The sequence below is a fragment of the Arvicanthis niloticus genome, chromosome 4 (assembly GCF_011762505.2).
Source record: "Arvicanthis niloticus isolate mArvNil1 chromosome 4, mArvNil1.pat.X, whole genome shotgun sequence".
Lineage (NCBI taxonomy): Eukaryota > Metazoa > Chordata > Mammalia > Rodentia > Muridae > Arvicanthis > Arvicanthis niloticus.
The window spans coordinates 7,859,944-7,885,517 of NC_047661.1; the positions used below are offsets into that span (position 1 = coordinate 7,859,944).

At 37.4% G+C, this 25,574-nt stretch overlaps 1 long non-coding RNA gene across 4 annotated transcripts in view; it reads right to left on the reverse strand.

Annotated features, from left to right (window-relative positions):
• Positions 1-8,145: 8,145 nt before the first annotated feature.
• The window catches only part of LOC143441859 (uncharacterized), a 68,182-nt gene continuing 50,753 nt past the window's right edge, over positions 8,146-25,574 (reverse strand). For 2 of the 4 annotated variants that reach the window (XR_013109596.1, XR_013109598.1), the window contains 2 exons: positions 23,842-23,959; positions 8,146-9,740 (listed from right to left, as the gene is read on the reverse strand). This is a non-coding gene — a long non-coding RNA (uncharacterized LOC143441859). Of the gene's footprint in view, positions 9,741-23,839; positions 23,960-25,574 lie in introns of those variants that run through there. The other 2 variants (XR_013109597.1, XR_013109599.1) reach the window with 1 other exon arrangement.

Sequence of the window (25,574 nt, forward strand, 5' to 3'; positions counted from 1 at the left end):
AGAAGTGCAAACAGCACTGGATGAGGGCAGGAAAATCCTCAGGAGCTTGGCCAACTCCTATTCCTCACTGCTTCTCCATCTTCTTCCTCTGAGATGAGTCTTAAGGTCATGTGGAGAAAGGTTCTCTCTTCTGAAATCAGCACAGACTCAAATACTGAGCTGTTCTATTTCTTCTCAAACTGGCCCACCTCTAAGACCTTCTGAAAAGATGCCAAGTAGAACCAAAGAAGAATTGGTTATGTATAACTATGTTGCTGTAATTATGGAGAAACCAATGAATTGTTCTTATCAGTGGTGCTATGGGGACTTCAATGTCACATCTGTGAATAGAAAGACTTCCTGGTGTTTAAAGATTTAAAAAAATAAACAACATGGCACAGAAATTGGCAAATTCTAGTTTAGCCTCTAACCTGTAAGCCTCCTGTACAAAGACAGATACTTGCTGAAATGCTGGAGGCTACTGTTTATGAGATATAACAAGATATATGTTTTCTTTCTCTCCCCTAAACAAGTTTTTTTTTTTTTGTTTCAACTGAAGGGGATGTGGTTGATCACATGTATGTGGAAAATATGTAGGCAGGAAACACATGAATGTATAACTTTCCTTGATTGGACCTGTTGGGAAATATGTAACCTTGTGGGTTTGCCTTTATAAGCCACTGCAAATGTGATTTGTCATCATTTTCTGGAAACCCAGGAAGGGACCAGGCCAGAGTCCATCATCCTGTCTAGTACCTAATTAAAGCTTGATTCAAATTTGGCTCAACAATTGCAGTAGTGGTTGTATTCTTGACAAGTGGTATTAACAACGTGTTTAGCTTTCCATGTGTATCTGAGATGTTTCTTGATGCTTTTATGCATTCATCATGATGAATGCATGAAGTTGAAATTTTTTAATTGGAGCTCATCAACAGTCATTATAGTGGTATTTTGTGGGGCTTCAGAGATGAATCAGTGTGTAAAATCATTTCTTGTGCCAGCAGGAGGACCCAGGTGGATACCAGTACCATGTAAAAACGTGAATGTGGCTGTTTTGTGACTGCTACCCCAATGCTGCTACCATCAAATCTAGCAAAAATGTTTGGTCTGCTTGTGAGAGACCTTATCTATCCATTTATCTATCAATCTATCTATCTATCTATCTATCTATCTATCTATCTATCTATCTTTCTATATCTATATGTCTGATCTTTCTCCATACATATGTATATATGTTTTATATATATAGTCATGATAATTATATATATGTATATAATTATACATATGAAATATATATGTGTATATATATATATCAAAGAAAGATAAAGGTACCCAGTGTCATACTTGGATCTCATTATAGCCACACACATGTGCACATATACCCCAAAATATGCATGCACACCTAACACAATATATAAACATACATATTCACAAAAGCAGGAGAGACAGTCGTGAACTAGAACTTTGATTTCCTCCATAAAAAGAAGAAGAAAAGGTATCTGAGCAAATTCTATTTCTTTAAATAATTACAAGAACTGACCATTAATTTTTTTCACTTGAAAATGGTTAGATCAATGTTAAAAGTCTCATTTAGCAAAATTTGAGGCAAAAATAGCATGAAAGCATTGAATTTGGGGCTAGGTTTAGAAGGACCACAAAAATGTGTGTGTGTGTGTGTGTGTGTGTGTGTGTGTGTGTGTGTGTGTGTGTGTGTTTTAAGAAAATCAAAAGCAATTTAGAGGAGAACAATATACATGAGTACTGATGGAGTCCAGTATGTTCTCCAACCTGCCAAATCTACATGGTTAGTGTGGGGCTTTTCTCATACTATCATCTGACCCTACCTCCTAATTGTGTTTGACTTTCTCTGCTATAGGCACTTGAATTAGACTGAGAAAATTAGTCGTCTCTGAGAATTTGGAATGAGTGTGACATTCCTGTTTGTGTAGGCTAGACTTCTGAAAAATGACAAATGCATTTGAAGTAAATGCAGAAACAATTTTCTGTCAAAACACAAATAAAATAAAATACTAACAAAAAACCATGCTGCAATATGAGAGAAGGAAGAAGAAAGTAGATTTGTAAGGAGATACACATACACTAAGGAAGAAAGTCAGTTGGCATTCTTATACCAGTCTTGCCCTACAAACTGGAGGCAGTCCCTTCTACTCCATTCTGGTCTAAAATAATGTTCTTTATTACAATCAAAAAGTTGCCAATGAATGCAGAGGGATGACTTCTTAGATCTTGTGAACAAATGACCAGAGTAAAAATCTTTGGAAAAAAAGAAAATTGAAAAGGACAAAGGAATTTGTGCCCTGATGTGTTGTTTTGAGTTCATGAATTCAAACAGCCAGTCTCTGAATCTCAGTCTTTAGAATAACGACAGCCAGGCTGCCCTTTTCTGAACTCTTACAAGACAGAGTGGAGAACCTGAATTTCACTAAGAAATGTGACTTTTAAGTAAACAAAATATGTAAAACATGAGTAAAAGAAAAAAGAATCTTCCTTCATATACAAGTATATGTTTCTACCTTTGGCAGCTCCTGAAGTGTCCTAAATTTACAGCTAACAAGCAAGAATGAAGCTGTTGGGATATTATAATCTGGATGACACTGTCCCATGTGCAGGAGACAAAGGGCGAAATATACTTTTCTATCATTATTTCAGCTGCAGAATATTTTCTGTGATTAATAATTTAATATCACCTTACTTATCAGTTCTAAAGACCATGACATAAAGTTTGTAGTCTTGGAGTATATACATTTAATTTTGGGAATCTATTCTTATTAAAAATCCAATTAATTTTCAATATTATTTAAATGCCAGTGCATTCATTCTGCTTTAGCTGAATTCAGTTACTATATTGGTGAAGTACTATGTGTTTGAAACATTATTAGTTTACAAAAAGCCAGAAACAATAATAAAATTCAACTCTAACTTTTAACAGGTTTCTTTGCTAATGGCAGAGTCAAATTTAAACATGCAAAGTTTTAATATGTAATGTGGAACAGCCCACTATAGATGTGTGCACCCAAAGGAGAATTAATGGACTGGGGCAAGAGCTTCCCAAAACAAGCTTATAAGAAAACAATACCACAAACTGGTTAACACAAGGAAATTTGGTTCATAAAATGTAAGACAGCCAAGAGAAAAAGAATAGTGAAAACCTGAGTGATTGGATTTGTGAAAGTAGAGTTAGCACAAAAAGATACAGCAGACACTCAAGAAAAATCAAACACCTTGGTATTGAGGAATGAAGGAGAGACCAATGCCGTTCTCATGACTGTAACATGAAAACTCAGACTGCCTTCTGGTCAAATTCCCCAAGTCAGTGGTGTAAATACACTGTCAAAGGAGAAGAACAATGCTCATGAGACTAAAATTCATATAATGACATGTTTGAGTTATCTTTCTTGAATAATAGCTCATGGCACCATGTTCATCAACCTGCCAGATGTAATTCTTTCATCCACTATCACAGATGCACTAAGGACTCAAGGAACTTTTCTGTGGTCCTTCAAATATAAGTGGCCTTGTTCCTGGTGTTTGTGGGTGTGCGTGTATGCGTGTGCACGTGTATGCATGAGAGAGAGAGGGGTACATTTGTGTCTTATGTGCATGTATATACCAGTGAGCACATTTAGATGCCAAAGGGAGTCATGGAGTATCCTGCTCTATACTCTCCACTGTAATGCCTTGAAGCAGACTACCTCAGTAAACCTGTAAGTATTCCCTTCCCCAAGGTTCAAAGATAAAACATCTTCCACATAATAAGGTGTTTTCAGGACATTTAGAAACATACTACACAGTATACTTCAGTATTTTAGAGAATTTGGTTTGTAAGGAAAAGAGAGGATGGTATTAAACAAAGTGACTTTATAATTTGGTGACAGAGAGAAGAGATGGCCAGAAAGCCCTAGCAATCTTCCTGTCACTGTCTCTCATAGCATTGGGATTACAGACATGCACAGCCATACCTGAAGTTTTCTAGCTTTAAAAACAAAGCCCAAAAAGCAACAGAACATTGTGAGTTGGGGATCTGACTAGATTCTCACACTTGGACAGCTCTTACTCCATGGAGACTCTTAGAAACACGAATTTGCTAACTCATCAGATTTTTATAGCACACTACTTCTCAACTTTGTATTTTGTTTTGTTTTCCACTTAAGATGAATGGGGAAAGCCCTAGGAGAATTTTCTGCTGCTTCAACAATACCTATAATTTGTCAATGGGATAAAAGATGTGTGACTGTCACCTTAGTTCTTTTAACTGTCCTTAAAATACATTTGTTATGGAATTCAAATCTTTGTTTGTTTGTTTGTTTAAATAGCACACACAAAAGAAAGTAGAACCATCTGAGATAGAAAACACTTCAATAGAATTTTTTCTCCCAAATTTATTTCAAAAACAACCCATGAGTTAAAATGTTTTATCCACTGTTTTCAAGAAAGCAATTTAGATTATATGAATTAAGACAAATTGGCAACAGTAATGCAAACAGCCATTGATTTCAACACCAAGCCAATTAAAATAGCCATTAATTCATGCAGTAATACAGAGGGACAAGTTACTAATTTCTTTTGTAATTCAAAATATATTCTTACATGACAAAGAATTTTAATTTCATTTGATCTTTTTGTCTTGCTCTGGTCTCTACCACTATGTCAAAGGTTCTATTTTCTAATGTAACCTTTTTATTTTTCCCTTAATGTGATACTCATTGTAGAAACTCCTGTGTGCTGTGTAGTAAGTTTCATTGTATCCTGATATTTCTGTGTATTTGGGAGATATTCCATCTCCCTCAAATCTTGGAGAGAAACATCCACAGTAATGAGTTATAATCTTAGAATATAATGCTGGATTTAAAGACTGCAAACTGCACTGTTTCTTGGTTAAAATCAGCTGATTTACCATTCCGAGCCTTCCAGTTTCCATTGTAAATTGAGACTGACCTTATCTTCAGTTTGAGACATTTCATCCCATTCTAAAAATCCATTCAGAGACAATGACTATGATCCAATTAAGGAAGATTTATCATACTAATCATTAATTTCTTGTCATCTAGTAGAGATCCAAGAATATGTATGTATAAATATATAGATGTTGAAACTGCCATTAAAAAGTTAATAAATTTGAGGAAAATATTTCAAGCCTGGAAAGTCTCAGGTATTTTGTAAAGGAAATAGATTAGTAATGAATACTGTGGTACCCTATATTCTAAGCAATTTTGTTTAGGCAAAAGATACAGTTCATCTTGTAGAAATCTTGCTTAGCATGAATAAAACCCTTGATTTGATCCTTAGCACCATCCAACCAGACCTAGTAATCCAGACCAGTAATACCAGTGCTCAGGACATAGAGGCAGGTGGATCAAAGTTCAAGGTCATCTTTGATGACTTAGAAAATTTTATACCAAGCTGGGCCACATGAGAACCCATCTCAAAAACAAAACAAAACCAGAACAAAACAATAAACAAACTGTGTTATATCCTTCACCCATCTCTGTATATGTAACAGTTGACCAGAAATGAAATTGAATACTCAAACAACTAGTGGAAATACTGAGATTCACACCCATTTCTGATCTCAAGTCTTTACACATGTTAACCTTTTAGAAATGAAGTAATTGTGTTTGCACAATGTTTCCTCTATCTATGCATGAACATGTTACTCACTTCAACACAGGTACTACACTCTGCTTTTTTAATTAGCCTAATGTTATGGCAAAACTATTTTTCCATGTATGGGTATGTAATCTATATTGTTTAATGTCACATTTTCATTGTGTTCCTTGCTGTTAAAAATTTTAAAGCATCTCTCTGATATTGGGCATGTAAATTTTTTCTAGTTCTTTTTGTGCTAGGCAATATATACACAAAGAAAATTATTTCTTTTTCTCCTTTTCCCTTCTTTTTCTCTGCTCTTCCTTTCTATCCTCCCCTTTTCTCTCTTCCTCTATCTTTGGTAGGGCCTCTAGCACCAGAGTAGCCTAGAACTCATAGAACTTATCATGTAACTGAAAATGGCCTTGAATTTCTAATCTTTGTGCCTGTATCTCCCAAGTAATATGTTGTAAACATGTACTACCATATCTTGCTTATTTAGTACACAGGATCAAACCCAGAGCATGCTGCACACTAAGCAAACACTATACAAATAGAACTACATCTCTATCTCAAGATATTTGCTTTTTTAACCTATGTTTCAATTGTGGATTTATCCGAGTATGGGGCTTGAAGATCTGTCTCATTCTTTTTGTACAATACTCCCCCAAAACAGATGTATTAATTTAAAATAGAGCATTGCTGGTTTTCACAGGAATATTATCATCACTCACATTCTAAAGCAGGGGAAGAACATCAGGGTTGAGAAATTTCTAACTTGTAATGTGGTGAATTGCTCTCAAAAAGGTTGATGTTAGAACTCCTTCCTCCCTCAAATTACACAGGATCCTGGAAGACTGAAATATTACTTGCTAATATTACCTGTTCTGAGGGACATGCATAATGAATTTCTTTTCTTGTTAGGGGAAAATTCTAGCAGTGGTCAAAATATGTCAGAGCAACTTAAGTGAGTCCACAAAGTCCAGCTTCTGGTTTACTGTAGAAAAACTGCTATGCATCATAAATAAAAAATGATTAGTACGTTATCATTAAGTTGGTTCTTAATCATGATAGTAAGTGCTGATATTTGCACAGTGTTATTGTTTTCAGTATTTTCCCCTATGTTTGATACTGAGAAAGACAGAAGATTACACTGTCAGTAAGATACAGAGAATAATATGCTATCAATAAAGGTAGTTTCTTTGTGGCTGTTTAAATGAGAATGTCTCCCATACACTAAAATATATGAATACTTGTTTCTCTGTTAGTGGCACTGCATAGAAATGAATAGGAACTGTGATCTTGTAGGAAAAACTGTATTGCTGGGATAGGCTTTGAGGTTTCAAATGTCTAACCCCATTCCCAGACTCTCTCCATCTCTACCTTATGATTCAAGATGTGAACTCTCAATGACTATGCCTCTGTTCTGCCATCATGGACTCTTATCCTCCTGAAACCATAATTACAAATAAATTCTTTCTTTTATAAATTGTCCTGGTCATGGTATTTTATTTCAGTAATAGAAATGCAATTATTACAATCCCAGTCATTGTGGAACTGAATAGTTTGTTGGGTTAAAATCAACATTAAAAATTAACTCTTAATTGCAAAAAAAAGTAATATTAAGTACTCATAAGTAAAATATATATTTCAGAATACAAAAAAAAACAGAAATTTATTAACTGAGCTGGAGTTATCAAAGCAGTGAATACTGATGAGATGTAGAAAGTACTATTCAAATGAGGCATATAATAAGCAGACCAGAAGATTAAGCTTTTGGTACATTTTATCCCATCTCTAACTTTCTCATTGTCTTCAGGTCTTTGAGACCATTGTGATGGCTTTTGTTTAATGACATCAGCCAAGAATTGAAATCTCATGTTTCTCTAGCCATCTCTGAAAGTAGACCTCCCTAGCACTTTAAAGCAGAAATTTATGCCCATCAATATCTTACCCCAAAGCAAAATATTCTCCTGCATCAAAATCACCCATGTTTAAAACCATGGTTTTAAGTTTAGGTATGAAAAACTTTAAGAGTAGAGAGATATGTGAATAAGACTTCCTTTATATAAACTTTTTGAAAATAATTAATGTAAGAAACAGATAACAATGAGCATTGGCAAGTAGTATTGGGATAAAAAAAAGATTACAAAGAAGATACAGGAGAAAATTTTAAAGTAACAGAGATGCTTGTTTTCTTAATTTGGGAGTAGTTTTACGATGTGTACTTATGTTCAAACTTACACAATTACATTCTTTAAATATGTAAATAAAGCTAAATACATGGGGTGGAAAAAGATTAGAAAGTTAAGACTGAAACAGCTTGCTCCTCTTGCAGAGACCTGAGTTCACTTCCCAGTGCCCTTAAGTACTTGCTAGTTAAGCAGCTTCTGAGTGCCTGTAATTACTGTTCTGAGGGATCCAATACCTCTTTCTTGCCTCTGTGGAAATATATATGTAAATACATGTAGTATGATGTCACTCAAACACAAAAATAAAAATAATTTTTTAAAAAAGGACTAGAAAGCTAATAGAGCTGTAGATCCAAGTAGACACTAAATGCATTTATTCACTGAACAAATATAGAGTACATAAGAGATACTCAGCAGTGGATGTCTGTACAAGGAGAGTATCATTTGATTCTAATCATACATATCCTATTACATATAGGATAAAGCCTACAATAAAGGCAAATTTCCTCTTTTCTAAACACTTTAATGGTGTGAATACCAAGTAACCATGCAGTAGAAATGAAGGATATTGTATTTTAGTAGGTAGTCATCAGCATCAAAAGCAGATTGTAGACCCAAACAGTCCTGTTTTTTCCAATTCATTATCCTTGAGAAAGATGGACCTACAATGACCACTGTTGCCTTATTGAAATTTTAAGTAATCTTCTCTGGAAGAAACAAAAACATCTAAGTCAGCACCCAAGCCAGTTATGAGTATCTTTTCTTGTATTATATCTTAAACCTATAAGTTCTTCACTGTCTAATATTTAGTCTTCAATGAAATTAACTTGAACCAAAGGTTAACAGCCACTCTGCTTCATGAAGTGCTGAGATGGTTCTAATAGTGATAGGACTTGGGAGGCTGTGCTGTCTTATATGACAGCCACCAACTGTGAGTGGCTAATGAATTATAGTTTGAATTACATAAAGTTAGTGATCAATTGCTGAATTACAGGAGCCATGTTTCACAAATTCAGTTGCCATAAGGAGTCACTGGCCATCATTGTGAATGCCAGGTTAGTATATCCATGCAGGTTGGAGCCAGAGTCTGACATTTGAATGTCTTCCTCAATCACTTATAAACAACATTCCTTAAAACAGGGTCTCTCACTGATTTTCGACATTTGGGCTATATGGCCAGTGAGCCTCCATGATTTCCCTACCTCTTGCCTCCAGCAGTGAGATAATAGCCATGTATGACCATCTGTACTTTTACATGGATGGACACACTCAGTTCCTTATGCTTGAGCAGCAAACTCTACCCACTGAGCCATTTCCTCAGGCCCTGAAAACATCCCATTGCCAAATGTGACATTAAAACTATAAGCCCACTTTCTACTTACCATGGTCATGAGTGAATCAAAACACAAAATTCAATTTTTCAGAATATCCAGATGGAAAAAAATAGCATATTTATTTGTGGGTATGTGGAGAGGTTTGGCTGGAAATAGGAAACAGAAAGAAAACATCTGTTCTTTCCTACTTGTAAGGAGCGGAACTCAAGATGGCACCTGGCTGGGTGCCAGACACCCCTGGCGTGTTGGCTTACCATTTCAGGAAGCCTGGGTGGCATACAGGCTAGGCTTTACTGCTCATGCATTTTGCTTGTTCATCGTTAAGTAAGATCGGGCCATGTGATGTATGTGCTCAGCACCAATTGAGAATGCCTTCCTGGCAGGTTCTGATTGGGGAGGACACAGAGATTTAAGGGCTGGGAGCTAGAGCTCGTGGGGCTTTTGCGGTACTTCAAGGTTCCTGAATAAACAGTGTTGGGAAGGAGATCCCGTGTCTGTTGTCTTCTGTCTTCTGGTTGGTTCAGGAGGCGACAACTACTTGGAAAACTTAATGCTCAAGCAGCATTCTTGGAAGGCTTCTGATGCTCAGATCTTTCTCTTCATATGAACATAGAGGTAAATCTTTTACCTAAGTCCAAAAATAAAATAGATTAATCACAAAATAATCTCTATTATGGTTCTCATCCCATAGTATATGTTACATATAAAACAAGTAAACATAGATTAAGGGAAAGGCAAATGGTAACTTAAAGGAATTTAAGGGCTGGGAGGTAGGAGTGGGTGGGGGGGGCACATCCTTATAGAAGCAGGAGGAGGGGAGATGGAATGGGGGTTTCTGGGTGGGTGGGGAATGGGAAAAGGGGATAACATCTGAAATATAAATAAAATATCCAATAAAAATAATTAAAAATAAAAAAACAAACAAAAAGTTAGTTCTAAGTGGGTACTCAGAGTGTGGAAGAAAACATAATAGCTTTGACTTCATATAAAAATTGAGCATATCTTATTTTCCTCAGAATTAATGAGTTTGAAATAAATTATGGAGGCATAAAATACTTTGTACAAACACATTTGTAATAGTTTTAAAATGTGATTTAGAAATCCAACCCAGGTCAGATGCCACCCTATTTCACCAAATTCCCTGACAGCACACCCAACAACATTAAATTACACCCTACCTCTTGGCCTCTATAGTCTAGCCCACATAGTTGTCTGCTTTCCCAGAGGCAATGCCTGTACCAAGGACCCTAACACACCCAACAGCCATAAACTGCACCCCATTCCATGGGCTCTATATTATGATTCATGACTCTAGTTGATTTTCAGAGGCCATTCCTGCATCAGGGACCCCAGGTAAGACCCCCCCCCCTCTTGCTGCTAACTCTCCTTAAAGCACACCCAACAACAGTAACATTTACCACATCCTATAGGCTCCATATTCCTGCCCTTTCAGAAGATCTACGCTTTCCTGCAGGTTCTAGAAAATCCATAGGCAATGGGAGCACCTAAATCTCAGAGGTCAAGTATGCCACAAACACCTGGGGAGAGAGATCCTACTGGATTTGAAGGCTCAATGCTCATCAGGAGCACAGGATACTAAGGCCAGAATAAAGAAGAAACAAAACCATGGGGAAAACCATCTAAAAACTATCCCACGAAAGATAAACACAAAAATCAGAACATAAACCCATAATAACCCTGAACCAGATGTCTAGAAGCCAGCATAAGAATACAGTCAACACTAGCCAGAGCAATATGCCACGAGAGCCCAAATTTTTTACTACAGCAAGCCCTGGATATTCCAACAGCTGAAACACAGAGACTGACCTTCAGTCCAATTCTATGAAGATGAAAGAAACCTTTAAAGAGGAAATGAATAAATTTCTTAAACAAGCCCAGAAAAGAAACTAAAACAAGGAAAGGAAATGCATAAAATAGTTCAAGACCTGAAAAGGGAAATAGAGGCAATTTAAAAAATAAAAATTGACTGACTCATGAAGATGGAAAATCAAGGTAAGCAACCATGAACTGCAGATACAAGCATCACCAACAGAATACAAGAGACAGAAAGGACAATCTTGACGTTGAAGTTTGATATAAGAAATTGATATATTAAACAATTAAATCTAAAAAGTTCTTGACACAAAATACCCACACACATTAAGAGTGGGAAACTAATATCCCACTCTCACCAATGGACATGTCATCCAGACAGAAACAAAATAGAGAAATAAAGGCCTTAACAGAGATCTACAGAACATTTCACCTGAACACATTCTTCTCAGCACCTCAAAGAATTTTCCCCAAATTTGACCATATATTTAGTCACAAATGAAGTCTCAACCAGTATAAGAAAATTGAAGTAATCACCTGTATCTTATAAGATAACCATGGATTAAAGCTGGACTTTAACAATGGAAACAACACAAAGCTTACAAATCATAAAAACTGAAAAACTCTCTACTCATGAACACTTAGTCAAAGAAAAAATAAAGACAGAAATTAAAGACTTCCTAGAATTCAATGAAAATAATTGCACAACATACCCAAAATTGTGGGACAAAACAAAAGCAGTGCTAAGTGGAAAATTCATAGCACTAAGTGCCCGTATAAAGAAATTACTGAGATCTCATACTAGTGACATAAGAGCACAGGTGAAAGCTCTAGAACAAAATGAAGCAATCACACTCAAGAGGAGTAGATAGCAGAAAATATTCAAACTCAGGGCTAAAATCAATAGAAAGAAAAAACAGAAAACAAGACAATGAAACAAAGAGTGGATTCTTTGAGAAAATAAACAAGATAAAGTAACTAAAAGGCAGAGAGAGTGTATCCAAATTAACAAACAAAAAAAAAAAAAAAAAGAAAAAGAAAAGGAAGCCATTACAACAGACACTGAGAAAATCCAAAGAATCATTAACTCTTACTTCAAAAACATATATTTCACCAAATTGGAAAATCTAAAAGAAATGGACAATTTCTGGACAGATTCCACTTAACCAAAGTTAAATCAAGATCAGATAAACAATCAAAATATACCTATAACTCCTAAGGAAATAGGATCAATCATTAACGGTCTCCCCACTTCCGGAAAGAGTGCAGGGCCAAATGGTTTTAACTAAGAATAGGTCCTTCTTTCAATGGAGAGCTAATAACAATACTTCTCAAGTTACTCCACAAAATATGAACAGCAGGAACATTGCCAAAGTCATTGTACAAGGGTAACTAAACCACACAGAATCAACAAAGAAAGAGAACTTCACAGTAATTTCCACTGTGATGCGAAAATACTCAATAAAATACTTCCAAACTGAATCCAAAAACATCATCCACCATGATGAAGTAAGCTTCACCCCAGAGAAGCAGGGATGGCTCAACATACCAAAATCTTTCAATGTAATCCACCTTATAAACAAACTAAAATAAAAAACATGATTATCTCATTAGATTAAAATGGCCTTTTAACAAAATCCAACATTGCTTCATGATAAAATTCTTGGAGAGATCAGAGATACATGCAAATACCTAAACATAATAAAGACACTGTACAACAAGGTAATAGTGAACATCAAATTATATGGAGGGAAAGTTAACCAATTCCACTAAAATCAGGAAGAAGACCAGATTATCTACTCTCTCCACATGTATTCAATAATACTTAAAATCTTGGTGTCTTAGTCAGGGTCTGTATTCCTGCACAAAACATCATGACCAAGAGGCTAGTTAGGGAGAAAAGGGTTTATTCAGCTTACATTTTCACGTTGCTATTCATCACCAAAGGAAGTCAGGACAGAAACTCATACAGGGCAGGAACTTGGAGGCATGCATGAGCTGATGCAGAGGCCATGGAGGGGTGCTGCTTACTGGATTGCTTACCCTGGCTTGCTCAGCTTTTTTTTTTATTGATCCCAAGACTATGAGCCCAGGGATGACCACCCACAATGGGACCTCCCACCCTTGATCACTTAGTAAGAAAATGTCTTACAGTTGGATCTCATGGAGGTATTTCCTCAAGGGAGGCTTCTTTCTCTGTGATAACTCCAGTTTCTGTCATGTTGACACATAAAAGCAGCCAGTATACTTGGCTAGAGTAATAAGGCAAATGAAGGTGATCAGGTGGATAATAATTAAAAAGGAAGAAGTCAAAGTATCATTTCCCGAGATGATATGATAGTATAAGTGACACAAAAAAATTCTACCAAACAACTCCTATAGCTGATAAACACCTTCAGCGAAGTAGCTCAATATAAAATTATAACAAAAAAAATCACTAGACCTCTTTTATGAAAATGATAAATGGACTGAGAAAAAATAGGATTCAATGCCCTTCTCAATAACCACAAATAATATAAAATATCTTGGTGCAACTCTAATCAAGCAATAAAAACCTTGTATAAAAAGCACTTCAAATCTTTGAAGTAAGAAATTGAAGAAAATATCAGAGATGGAAAGCTCTCCCATGTACATGGAACAGTAGAATCAAGAGTAAAAAAATGGCCATCTTACCAAAAGCTGTCTACAGATTCTATGCAATTTCCAAGAAAATTCCAGTGCAATTTCTTACATCTTGAAAGAGCACTTCTCAACTTCATATGGAAAAACAAAACACGCAGGATAGATAAAATAATTGTGTATGTAAAAGAACCTCTGGAATTGTCAAGAATCTCTCATTTAATGCTGTACTACAGAGTGATAGTAACTAAAAGTATATGGCATTGGCATAGAAGCAGACAGGTTGATCAATGAAGACCCAGACATAAATCCACACACCGATAGACACCTAATTTAAAAAAAAAAGTCGAAATTATACAATGGAAAAAAGAAATCATCTTCAACAAATGATACTGGTCCAAACAGATGACTGCATGTAGAAGAATGCAAATAAATCTGTATCTATCACCTGGCACAAAACTCAAGTCCTCATAGATAAAAGTCCTTAACAGAAAACCCGATACACTAAACCTAATAGAATAGAAGGTGGGGAATAGCCTTCAGTACATTGGCACAAGGAACAACATCCTAAACAGAACATCAATAGTGCAAACACTAAGATTAACAATTAACAAATGGGATATCGTGAAACAAAAAACCTTCTGTAAGACAAAAAGACACCATCAAAAGAACAAAATGGCCAACTAAAGAATGGGAAAAGATCTTCATAAGACAATATCTAACACAGAGCTGATATCCAAAATATATAAAGAACTCTAGATATCAAGAAACCAAATAACTCAATTTTAAAATGGTGTTTAAATCTGTCTTAGTTCAGGTTTCCATTGCTGTGAAGAGACACCATGATCAAGACAACTCTTATTAGAGACAATATTTACTTGGGCCTGGTTTACAGTTTCAGATATTTAGTCCATTATCATCATGGCAGGAAGCATAGCCACATCCAGGCAGACATGGTGTTAAGAGTTCTGCATCTTGATCCAACTACAATCAGAAAAGACTCTCTCCTGACAAGAGAAGGTTCTCTTAAAGCATACCCCCACAGTGATACACTTCCTCCAATAAGGCCACAATTCCTAATAAAGTCACTTCCCATGGTCCAAGCATATTTAAACCATCACATTCTACTCCCTGTCTTCTTACAGTGACATGCTTCAGTTGTTCTCAATGACCTCTTCATTCCTTCAAAACCAGCACCACTTGGATGACTCTTACACATTACCAAGACCAGCTTCAGTAGGAGATGCAATTCTGGCTATCTCTGGAACACTGGGCTCTCAGAAAATACTTCCTGAAACATTTCACTTCAGTGATGCTAGAGTCTTTTTAATCACCACCAGTTTCTTTCTTTTTTTTTTTTTCTTTTAGTAATCATTTTATTTATTTACATTTCAAGTGATGTCCCCTCCATAAACCTTCCATCCCATCCCTGATCCCTTTTGCCTTTATGAGGGTGCTCCTTCACCCACTTACCCACACCCCCACAGTGCTCTAACATTCCCCTAAACCGAGATATCAAGCTTCCACAGGAACAAGGATCTCCTCTCCCATTGATGCCAGATAAGGCCATCCTCTGCTACATATGTAGCTGGAGCCATGGATCCCTCCATGTGTACTCTTTGGTTGGTGGTTTAGTCCCAGGGAACTCTGGAGGATCCAGTTAATTGATACTGTTCTTTCTATAAGTTGCTGTTCCCCTCCGTTCCTTTAGTCTTTCCCCTAGCCCTTCCACTGAAGTCCCTGGGTTCAGTCCAATGGTTGGTTGTGAGGATCTGCATCTGTATTAGTCAGGTGCTGGCAGAACTACACATTAGAGATAGAAAATAAAGTTAAATACTTTTGAGAGAAAAATTTTTTTCTTAGTTGTACATTTGAAACCCTTAGTTGTTGGTGTTAGGGAGAGGGGAGTCCCAGTTCCAGGAAACTGGAGAGGCCCACCTTCTGGAATAAGTAACAGGTAGAAACTTAGGCTACTTTTTGGCAGCTGTACTTATTCAGATGGAGTCTGTTTGGTCCATGAGAGGTAGATCTGAGTAGGTTTCCTTGAGCTTATACATTTACAAAAGAGATAAGGTTGTTAACAGCATGAACAGTCTTTAAGGTGAGCTTTGGGAAGACAAAAAACTTTTGTGGAGCAGAAGGATCAAGAAGGGCTTTTTTCTTCTGTCTAGGAGACTGAATATATATATATATATATATATATATATATATATATATATATATATATATATATATATAAATTTAGCATAATGAGCAACATTTTGAAGTATATATTTAAAAGACAATTAAAAGAAACTCAAAAATTTGATGACCTTGTCAATATGATAGTTGATCATATAAGTTTAATGTGAGATTCATCTTAAGTCTATAGTTAAAAGGAAACAACAGACACTTATATTTGTAACTATGATAGCTGATAGTATAGATTTAGCGCGAGAAACATTTTAAGTCTATAGTTAGAAGATAACCAAAAGAGACTTACCATTTGAAGTTATGATTCTAAAAGTTGGATTGTATAATAGAATGTTTTATTAGGGCTAGGCTGATTTGTAGAAACTCTATTGATTAATGTTAGTACAGTGACATAAAAGGGGAGGAAATATGAAGCATTTAGTCACTGGAAACTGAATTTAGATAAGGAAATAGCAGAGGTTACATCTGTGAAAGGTTACATCTGAAGTTGTTTATCTTTTATTTTGAAGCTTGTGAGTAAGGCAAACCTGTCTAACTTTGATAGATCTGGCAGTCTCAACTAGCTAACAAATTGACTAGTGAGCTAATGTGGTGGTGGGTTACCTTGGGGGTAAGGAACTAGAGTTCTATTTTCTAGCTGTCAAGCTGAAGTTAGCTTAGCTGTCAATGTAATCTAGAAAGAATAAATTATAATCTAGGTGTTATCTATTAATTAAAATGATAGAAGTTGGTCTATAGTCTACTACCTAAACAGTTTTCTAGGTCCCTGTGGTCTCCACCACAACTTGGCAGAGGTAGTCTAGCCATCAGGCCCAGAAGATGAGAAGCTTTTCCTGTGTAGTAGAAACATGGGAGAAATAACTCACCTTGTCTTAGGCAATGAGACATTTAATTCCCTAGGTTTTCTCTGTTTGTCCACCATTTAGACTGAGCCCTGGCAGCAGGCAAGGCAATGCAGTGGTGTTTCTCAGTGGTTATCATACCATAATCTAGGCAGTCTTGTCACTGTGCCCATATTTTCTCAGAGACCTTGGGAGAGGGAGAGGTTTCACTGTCAGGATTTGGGAGTCTCTGCCTATCCTAGTAAGCTAGAACATTTAATGTTACATTTAGCAGATTTCTGACAAGATTGAGAGCCAATATCTATTAAGTGTATCTGAGTTAGACAATCTGTATTTGTTTAATTATTTGTTTTAGAATATATCTAGTAAAGAGAGAATATTTTAATATAGCAATAATGACAGTAGCAAAAGCAAGGCTAAACTTATTTTTAAGACAGTAATCTTTAACCATTTTAATGTTGTAAATCTTTAAACTGATATTAAAATTATTATTTACCAAGGCAGAATAGAAATTAAATGAAAACCTTATCTTAATTAATGTGTCTTTGTAGAGCTTAAGTCATGATGTTCTAAGGTAAAGAGGCAGTTAGGTGGGAACTGCCCATAACAAAGATGGCAGATAGTCAAGAGCCTGCCTTCAACCAAGATGGTGCTGAAGCTACAGCCAGCCATAAGACCACCCTTAGCTAAGATGTTGCTGAAGTGATAGCTCCATCTGTAGAGAAAAGTCACGTGTTGTACCTTAGAATGGCACTGCAGAAATGTTGTTATGTATCAGCAGAGACAGACATGCTTTGTGTGGCAGGAGATCTCTCCATGTCACACTAGGCAGCCTCTGTCACTATGTACAGAATGGTGTGTCTGAGCTTAGCTCATATCTAAGACTGTCTACTTGAGCAAGCAGCAGCTGGTGGTGGTGGTGGTGGCAGCTATGGTAGGCAGGGTTGTGGGAGCCTGAAGATGTGGGTGGTGGCTCTACTCAGTGCCAGGTAGTGGAGAGAGGTGAACAAATTGTGGCAGCAGCAGAAACAGTATAGGCAAGAGAGTAAGAGAGAAGCAGAAAGAGGTGGGCAGAAGAATAAGGAGGTTCAGTGCCCGCCATTATGCGGCCATTTAGAGTTATTGCTTGTGGGTATTTGACCCAAATTTAGCCTGTGAATTTGGAAGCCTTTAAGACTGGGAGGCATCCCAGTAGGGAGCCTAGAAGTAGCGGCAAACATTTCTTTTGGGGTGAGAATAGAAGTTATTAATATTATCCCTATCAGCATCCTGAGGATAAATTAATAACTAGAAACAGTGGTAGCACAGGCCAGATCATCAGGTCTTCATGTGAAAAAGTTGGGGCTGAGCTTTAGTGGCAATGGGAGAATGGTTCACCTAGGCTTAGGATTTCCCAATAGCAAGAAAGAAACCACCTCAAAGAGAGAGAAAAATCTCACCCAAGGGAAAATGTTCTAAAATCAGAAGTCAGCTTGAAGACCAGTCATAACTCTGAATACCTCCAATCTCAAGTATACCAGAGGGTGGCTGGGAGCCTAAAAGCCCTCCCTTGCAACCAGGGGTCATTTATGCTGACCAGTGGGACTGAAGCTTACCAATTTGCCAGAGTTTGGATGGAGGTCTACCGATCCAATGTCTGGAAAGTCCATGTGACATTGGGAAATATGAACCTGCAATTTTGTAAATCTGAATCGTGGGAAATAAAAACCTTCAAGTTTCTAAATCCAAGTCTCGGCACCAAATGTTATGTATTATAAAAAGTCAAGTATATGTTTTGTAGAACACAATATGATGAGGTGGGAGAAGTACTTTGGTGGGCCCATGCTGAGGTATCCCTTCCCCCTGAGGTACCAGCCATAACTATAGGTATAGTATAGAATAGAGTTTATGTGGGGCATGGGAAGGAAAGTTGAGAAGGGAGTAGAGGCAGAGAAAGACAGAAGGGGAGGAGGAGGGGGAGAGGGAGGGGGAAGGGAAGGGGGAGGGGGAGGGGGAGAAGGGTGAGGGGAAGGGGGGGGGGGAGGGGGGAGGAGAAGGGGAGGGGGAGGGGGAAGGGGAGGGGGAGGGGGAGAGGGAGAGGGAGAGGGAGAGGGAGAGGGAGAGGGAGAGGGAGAGGGAGAGGGAGAGGGAGAGGGAGAGGGAGAGGGAGAGGGAGAGGGAGAAGGAGAGGGAGAAGGAGAGGGAGAAGGAGAGGGAGAGAGGGTAAAGCCTAGAAGAAATGCTACTAACACTGTGGCTTAGGAACACCCTTAGAAAAATAAGTTTTCTGAGTTTAAAAACGCTAAGCAATCAATCTTTTCCTTAGTTGCCAGTATGGTTCATTCTCTTAAAAGGCCAATAGAAGTAATCAGAGAATTTAGGAAATACGTTTAAAACAGAACATAAAGCTTTAAGTTTAGCTTGATAGGAGAACATGTGCCTTGCACATGTGAAGTTTGATGTTCAATTTTCTGCATAGAAAAGTAGAATTACATCAACAGTGTACAAAGTTATATGACGTCAATGTCTCCTGGGGTAAAAGACTTACCCCAAAATTTTGAGGTTTGATGATTTTTCTTTAATTTTTAAAAGATGGGTTTTAATTGATCCAGTGGTGGTGAACAAGCAGCTGCACTTGTCCGGCAGCATGTTTATCTGCTCTGTGTCTCTACCCACTAATTATATGCAAATTATAAAGATTTGTTGATATTCTTAAAGGTAGCATTTCTAAAGAAACTAGAAAATTTATGAAATGTTCTCCTCTTTCCCATTAAACCTTGATGAGATCAGGTTGCTAGAAATGGAGGCAGGAAGAAAGAAGCAAGGACTGAGGGGCAGTAGAGGAAGCCACATTTCCAAGCTATACCAGTGGAGTCAAGATCAATTACATTTTCATATCATTGTTAATGGTTGCTCAAGCTCCTCGAATGCACCCACACAAAAGGCTTCAGTTAATGCGTATGTATTTTGAGCACTTCCCTCTTTCAACCCTCTAGTTTAATTTCCTTCCTTCAGATAAGATGAATGGAGCATGACTCAGGTCATAGCTCAATGCTGATGCATGGCTTCCAAATAGAACTCTCAGCCAGAAGAAGCTGCTGGTGTAGAGATTAAATCAGACAGCTCTGGGTTGATTTGAGGTCAGCCAGGGCCAGCTTTGACATCTGATAGAATCTTGTGATCAATCAGGCCTTTCTTCACTCTTCTAGGCTTTCTGTATGACAGTGGTCCTAACAAACAGATGGGACATAGTACGAGAGACAGATGCATTAGACTGTGAAAGGAGAACAGTGTGAATATTACCAAAGAATCAGCAAAATCAGCCTTTCTAACCTGTTCTGTTCAAGTGGTCTTTCATGGTGGAAAATCTAAACCTTAGGCCTGCCAAGACAACTTTAATCTGCTTCTTAACATTTAACTATAAACTTAGAATATTCTCAATGTCATAAGATTAATTTTTAGCCAGCCTTTGCTCTGTTTACTTCTGTTTCTAAGCACAACGTGTGCTTTCTTTGTGCCTTTGTTTGCCATCTGAGAGACATAAATACATACTATGGAATTCTGGCATTGAGGAATCAGGGCTGTTAATGCAAGCACTTACTGACCCCAGAGCAGTACAGAGCTTCAGCCGTTCCAAGTCGCATCATCGAGAAGATCATGAAAACCAAATGCTTCTGAAATTCTTGTACCAGACTCTATCAGTGAGTGGTACTGAGCCATGCTGAGGACCGAAGGTGGACTGCCAAGCACAATATCATGTATATCTTTTATGTAGATAACATAGCAGTCACACGAATGATTTCTAGGGATAGCACAGCTCTATTCATCCCTCTATTAGTCTCTCTATCTTGCCTATTCCCCTCCCAACCTCATTAACAGTTCTCATGTTCCCATAGACACATTCTCTAAGGTTTTCCTGGTGAAGATTACACAATTGAAACTGAGCTGCTTCTGCTTTACCCTGATATTGAGAGGAGAAAACTGGGATAGAGAGCCACTGGAAGGGGAACTGTAGTGCCTCTCCACCAGTCTCCCATTCGGAGCCTTCTCCTCAGACTCTAAGGACTTTAACTATATGCTAATGACCAAAGAGTGAGATATCTCAATGGAGATTTGTTGGCATGGGTTCCATTATCACAGGGAGGTGGAGTTTCAATCACACTTTGCCTTTGTTTGTCATGGCCAATCAGAGTCAACCATGTAAAGATTTTTGTTGTTAGTAGATGAGGTGGGGTTTTTTTTGTTGTTGTTGTTTTGTTTTTTGTTTGTTTGTTTGTTTGTTTTTGGTTTTTTTTTTTTTTTTTTTTTTTTTTTTTGAGACTGAGTCTTGCTGTGCACCTCTGTTTGGTAGGAATTCACTATGTAGTTCTATAAGCTATCCCAGAATTCATAGCAATTCTCCACTCTCAGGCTACCAAGTGTTGCAACTGCACAACCTCTACAATAATATTAACTTTTATTAAATAGCATCTAATTTTCTTCTAATTGATGTTCCAACAGTATGCTTGAAGTTCAAAGAAAATAGACACACACACACAAAAAAAAAAAAACCCAAAAATTTTCAACCAACAATTCAGATTAATTATTAAAGTAATCTCAGGGAATTTGTTTATTAAGTCATCTCGTTCAATAAGAAGTGTGTAAAATTTCACTTTGAAAATAATTGAACATTTAAATTATTCAGATGTGCTATCACAAGTTGTATGTGTGTATACATGTATATGATTATGTGTTTTTTAAGAATACACATGTGTCTGGATGTCAGAGGTTGGTTCCCAGTGTCTTCTTCAGTCTCTCTATATATCTTGTTTTTAAAAGAAGGGTCTCTCACTAAAAGTAGCTCACTAGTTTAACTAAATTGGCTTCTGCCTCTGCCTCCCTACTTCTAGGATTACAAGTGTTCAACTCTGTTCTCTGAATTTTTTTTGTTAGATATTTTATTTATACTTCAGATGCCATCCCCTTTCCCCATTCCCCCCCCTTAGAAAACCCCTATCCCCTGCCCCCTCTTTCTTTTTGCACATATACATTTTTTTAAAAATGTTAATCATGGGCTTTATAAGTTTGGTATTGCTCAATCAGAGGTGTAACCCACTACCCAACCTAGATATATCAACTATCTTTGACTGGTGGAGATACATGAACATCTGCCTCCCTGTCTCCCCCCTCTTTCTCTCTTTCATCACCTAGCTTCTCCTCTCCTTCTTCTCCTCCTCTTCTTACTCCTTCTCTTCCTCTCAGTACTCCTCCCACCTTAGCTCCTCCTACATATCACCCTTCCTGTTAAAATGAAATTTTTCTCTCAAAATACAATCTCTGATTTTAACATGACTACTTTGAATTGAACTCAGGTCATCATGACTGTTGAGATACTACTCTATTTACCCCCCCCCCCAAGACTTTTATAGTATATGATTTGGGTCACTTATAGTGTTACATTCATAAATAAAATAAGTCTTGAGGGATATATAACCTACCTGAATGCCAACTGAGTTAATTCAGTGGCTGTTCTATCATAGTAACAGAATGCCCATAGCTAATGTGAGTTTTCCATTCACTATTTTCAAGGTCTGTACAATAGTCTTTGAGAGATCTTAAGGGTATACTAAATAAACTTTCCAGAGAGAATCAGAATAGATCTGAGAGGCTTGTAGATGAACAAAAGTATGTGTCACATGTGTTGGTACATAATTGACACAAATTTTGTCCTGATTTTTTACCTCAAAGTCTCAGAAGTTTTTGAGAATATAAAGAATATTTGCAGGGAAGCACTTTTCCTCAATAATTTTATTATTAATATGTGGCACAAATCTTTGAAACAGTAATTCTTTCTAGAAAGCTTGAAGAGGTTTTTATGCATAATCAAGAAACTCTACACAATACATATATGTTGGTGTCTCTGTAATTCCATCCAGCTCTGGCTACTCTCGAACAGGCACAGTTTCCCTGTGTCTTACACACATCAATAACAAATGAAGAGGATTGGCAGCTGACAGTTGAACAGTTGAAAGAGGAATGAAATAAGCTTGCACATATTTTATTCCCAATTAATTTTCCTTCCAGTGTATCTAAGAGAGGGTTGGGGGATGCACACTTACACTTGCATGTGCAAAGTTTCTGTTTCTGCAGGTGCTCAGACATGTTTGTGCATATGTTTATGGAGCCCAGAAAAACCCTCCTGGTATTATGTCTGAAGGTCTGTTCTCATTCTTTGTCTCTCTGCCTTTGCCTCTCTCTCTCTCTCTCTCTCTCTAGCCTGTAGCTTGCCAACTAGGGTAGTTGGCCAACAAATGTAAAGCCTTTTGTTTGCCTCTATATTGCCAGTGCTGAGATACACATATACAATTCTGCTAAAGATCAAACCCATCCTTACTTGGGCTATTTTCTGAGCTAACTTACTAGACATATTCTTCTTTTTAGATGGAAGACTGAAAAATAAGAGGAAGAAAAAAGTCTGGAAATAACATTTAAAAAAAAAAACCCTCAGATTTCAGTGTGATAAGATAAAATTGCCCATCACAGTTTTATTGAATGTACAGCCTGGATACAAGAAAAATTATTTTAAAAAATTATGTAATGTGTTTCCCAAATTTATGCTTGAAAGCTATGCAAATTTTTAAAAGAAAGAAAGATAAAGGATTTAATTTTGAAGAAATTGATTGTAAAATTAAGAAAATGATTTAAAAAATCAATACTGTTAAAATGTTAAATTGAAATCCTACTTCAAAATTATGTTAGTGCCAATTAACTTTTAAAAATATGTTATTGCAAGGCATGGTGGCACATCTGTAAACCCAGCATACAGGAGTCTGAGCCAGGAGGATTATCACCAGTTCATGGACAGCCTAAGCTACATAAAGAGTTCTAGTCTGTCTTTGGCTTTAGAATAAAAGCCCTGCACCTCACCACCACCCCACCTCAAAAAAAGACAAGAGATGGAAGTTAAAGGAAGTTGTGGGGGAGGGGACTAGAAATTAATCTGGTGGTACTGAGCTAAGTTCACCTCTAATTTCAGCAATCATCAATTAGGATACTGAATCATGAGACCTGTGAGTTTTAGAACTTACTGTCTTAAAACAATAACAAAAACAACAGACTAACTTATTGTTAAAATAGAACCAAAACCCTTGTTAAAATCTGAGATTTTGTTGCATTTTAAACTCTTAACACCTCCTAAAAATAGCTGAGTCAATGACAGGTGTCAGGATGACCCAGGATCTGTGATGTATTCGCTAAGTGATCCAGCACATGACAGTTTCTCACATGGCCAGCCTCTGTCTCTTGGCGTGGTAGTCTTGAATACAGGCATCACCCAGGAGTTTCCATTCCATTCAGTCAAATCTTCGGATTTTTCCCTTGTGATGGTCAGGTGCTCCTAATCCTGATAATCAAAGCAAACAGCTAGTTCAAGCATCGCCCACATTTGGAACAGCGTTTACAGTCAGGTCCAGCTGCCACTTTTCAAGGGCACAGGCAGCTACCCACTTGGTTCTCCACTCCATTCCCGTGGAGCACAGTAACAGATCTTTGACTAGAGGAAAGAAGGCTCCAGCCTTTACTGTCAGGACTGTGCTCACATTTTAGTCCCATAGTAGTGGAGGTTAGTGTACTGAGCACTTGCCCAGAGGTACTAGGATAGATTTTCACCACCACAGTAATAAAATATTCCAGCCAACCACTTACTAAGTGCAACACTGGGAAATCCCCTTTAAAGTTGTTATTATAGTGGTCAGTTCTTGGCACAGGGTAAAGCAGGATAGAAAATTACATATGAACCCATCCTATCTAGTATGGGCCAATGCTGACCTATTACTGACACCAATTTTAATTATTCTAAGAACATACAAGTACATAACCTCACTCCTTTTAGCTATTCTTCTTTCTGTGCTCTTCTCTTTTTCCTCTTTCTTTCTTTCTTTCTTTCTTTCTCCCTTCCTTTCTTTCTTTCATCATCCCGAGACAGGGTCATGTGTATCCCAGGTCAACCTGAAACTCAATATAGCCAAGAATGAGCTTGAACTTCTGATCTTATCCTCTCTTCCCCAGCTAGAAAGGCAAATGGATATCACTGTGCAGTTATGGACATCAAACATACCACTACGTAATCATTCTACCTACTCAGCAATAGTTTCAACCTTCAGTTTAGCACTTTGCAACTAAAAGAACAGAAAGGCAAAAGCTTCAGGAAGCCAGTGGAGATGTAAGAGAGCACACTGGAAAATAATGCTCTTTGGAGGATGATAAACTAATTGAAAATGTCATCTTCCTGAGCAGATGGGACTTGCTTCCTCACAGAACATTGCATAATAGCAATTGGAATACTATAGTATAGTCTGTCCTCTAAAGCACTCATGTATATTTTATCCTTTTCTGCATGAATTATTGTCTCATCCTTTAAAGACTGAAAACAGCAAACATTTACCTTCCAACAGGCTCTGTGCAGTAGAAGTTGGCCATCAGCTTAGCTTAGTAGTTTGAGATCCTGTTCCCTCATGAGCTATAATCAAGGTTTGTCTGGGCTGCAGTTATTTTAAGTATTGGCTCAGGGAGGACTTTCTCCCTTGCTTTTCTCAAAGCTTTTAACAGGCTTCTGAAAACCAGATTTCAAGCTCTCTTTCATGGGCCTGACATTGCCTTATGGTATGACAGATGACTTCCCCCAGGGTACATCATTCAAGAGGTACTGGGAAAGAACTTTCCTCACAGACAGAAACCCCAATCAGGTAACAAAACTAACATCTGTTACTGGTTAGATGTACAATGTCCCCCATAGATTACCACACTTAGTCTTCAGATAATGGTGCTGATTGGTAGAGCTTTGAAACCTTTAAATGGTGGGGATTACCTGGAATAAGTAGAACTCTTGAGGGTAGACCTTGATGTCCATAGCTTGGCCAAACTTCCTACTGTACCCCACTTCTTGATATATACAGAAGTGATGAGAAATGCAATAGAACATCCTGTCATCTGATGTGTTCTATATGTTAGATAAGGCA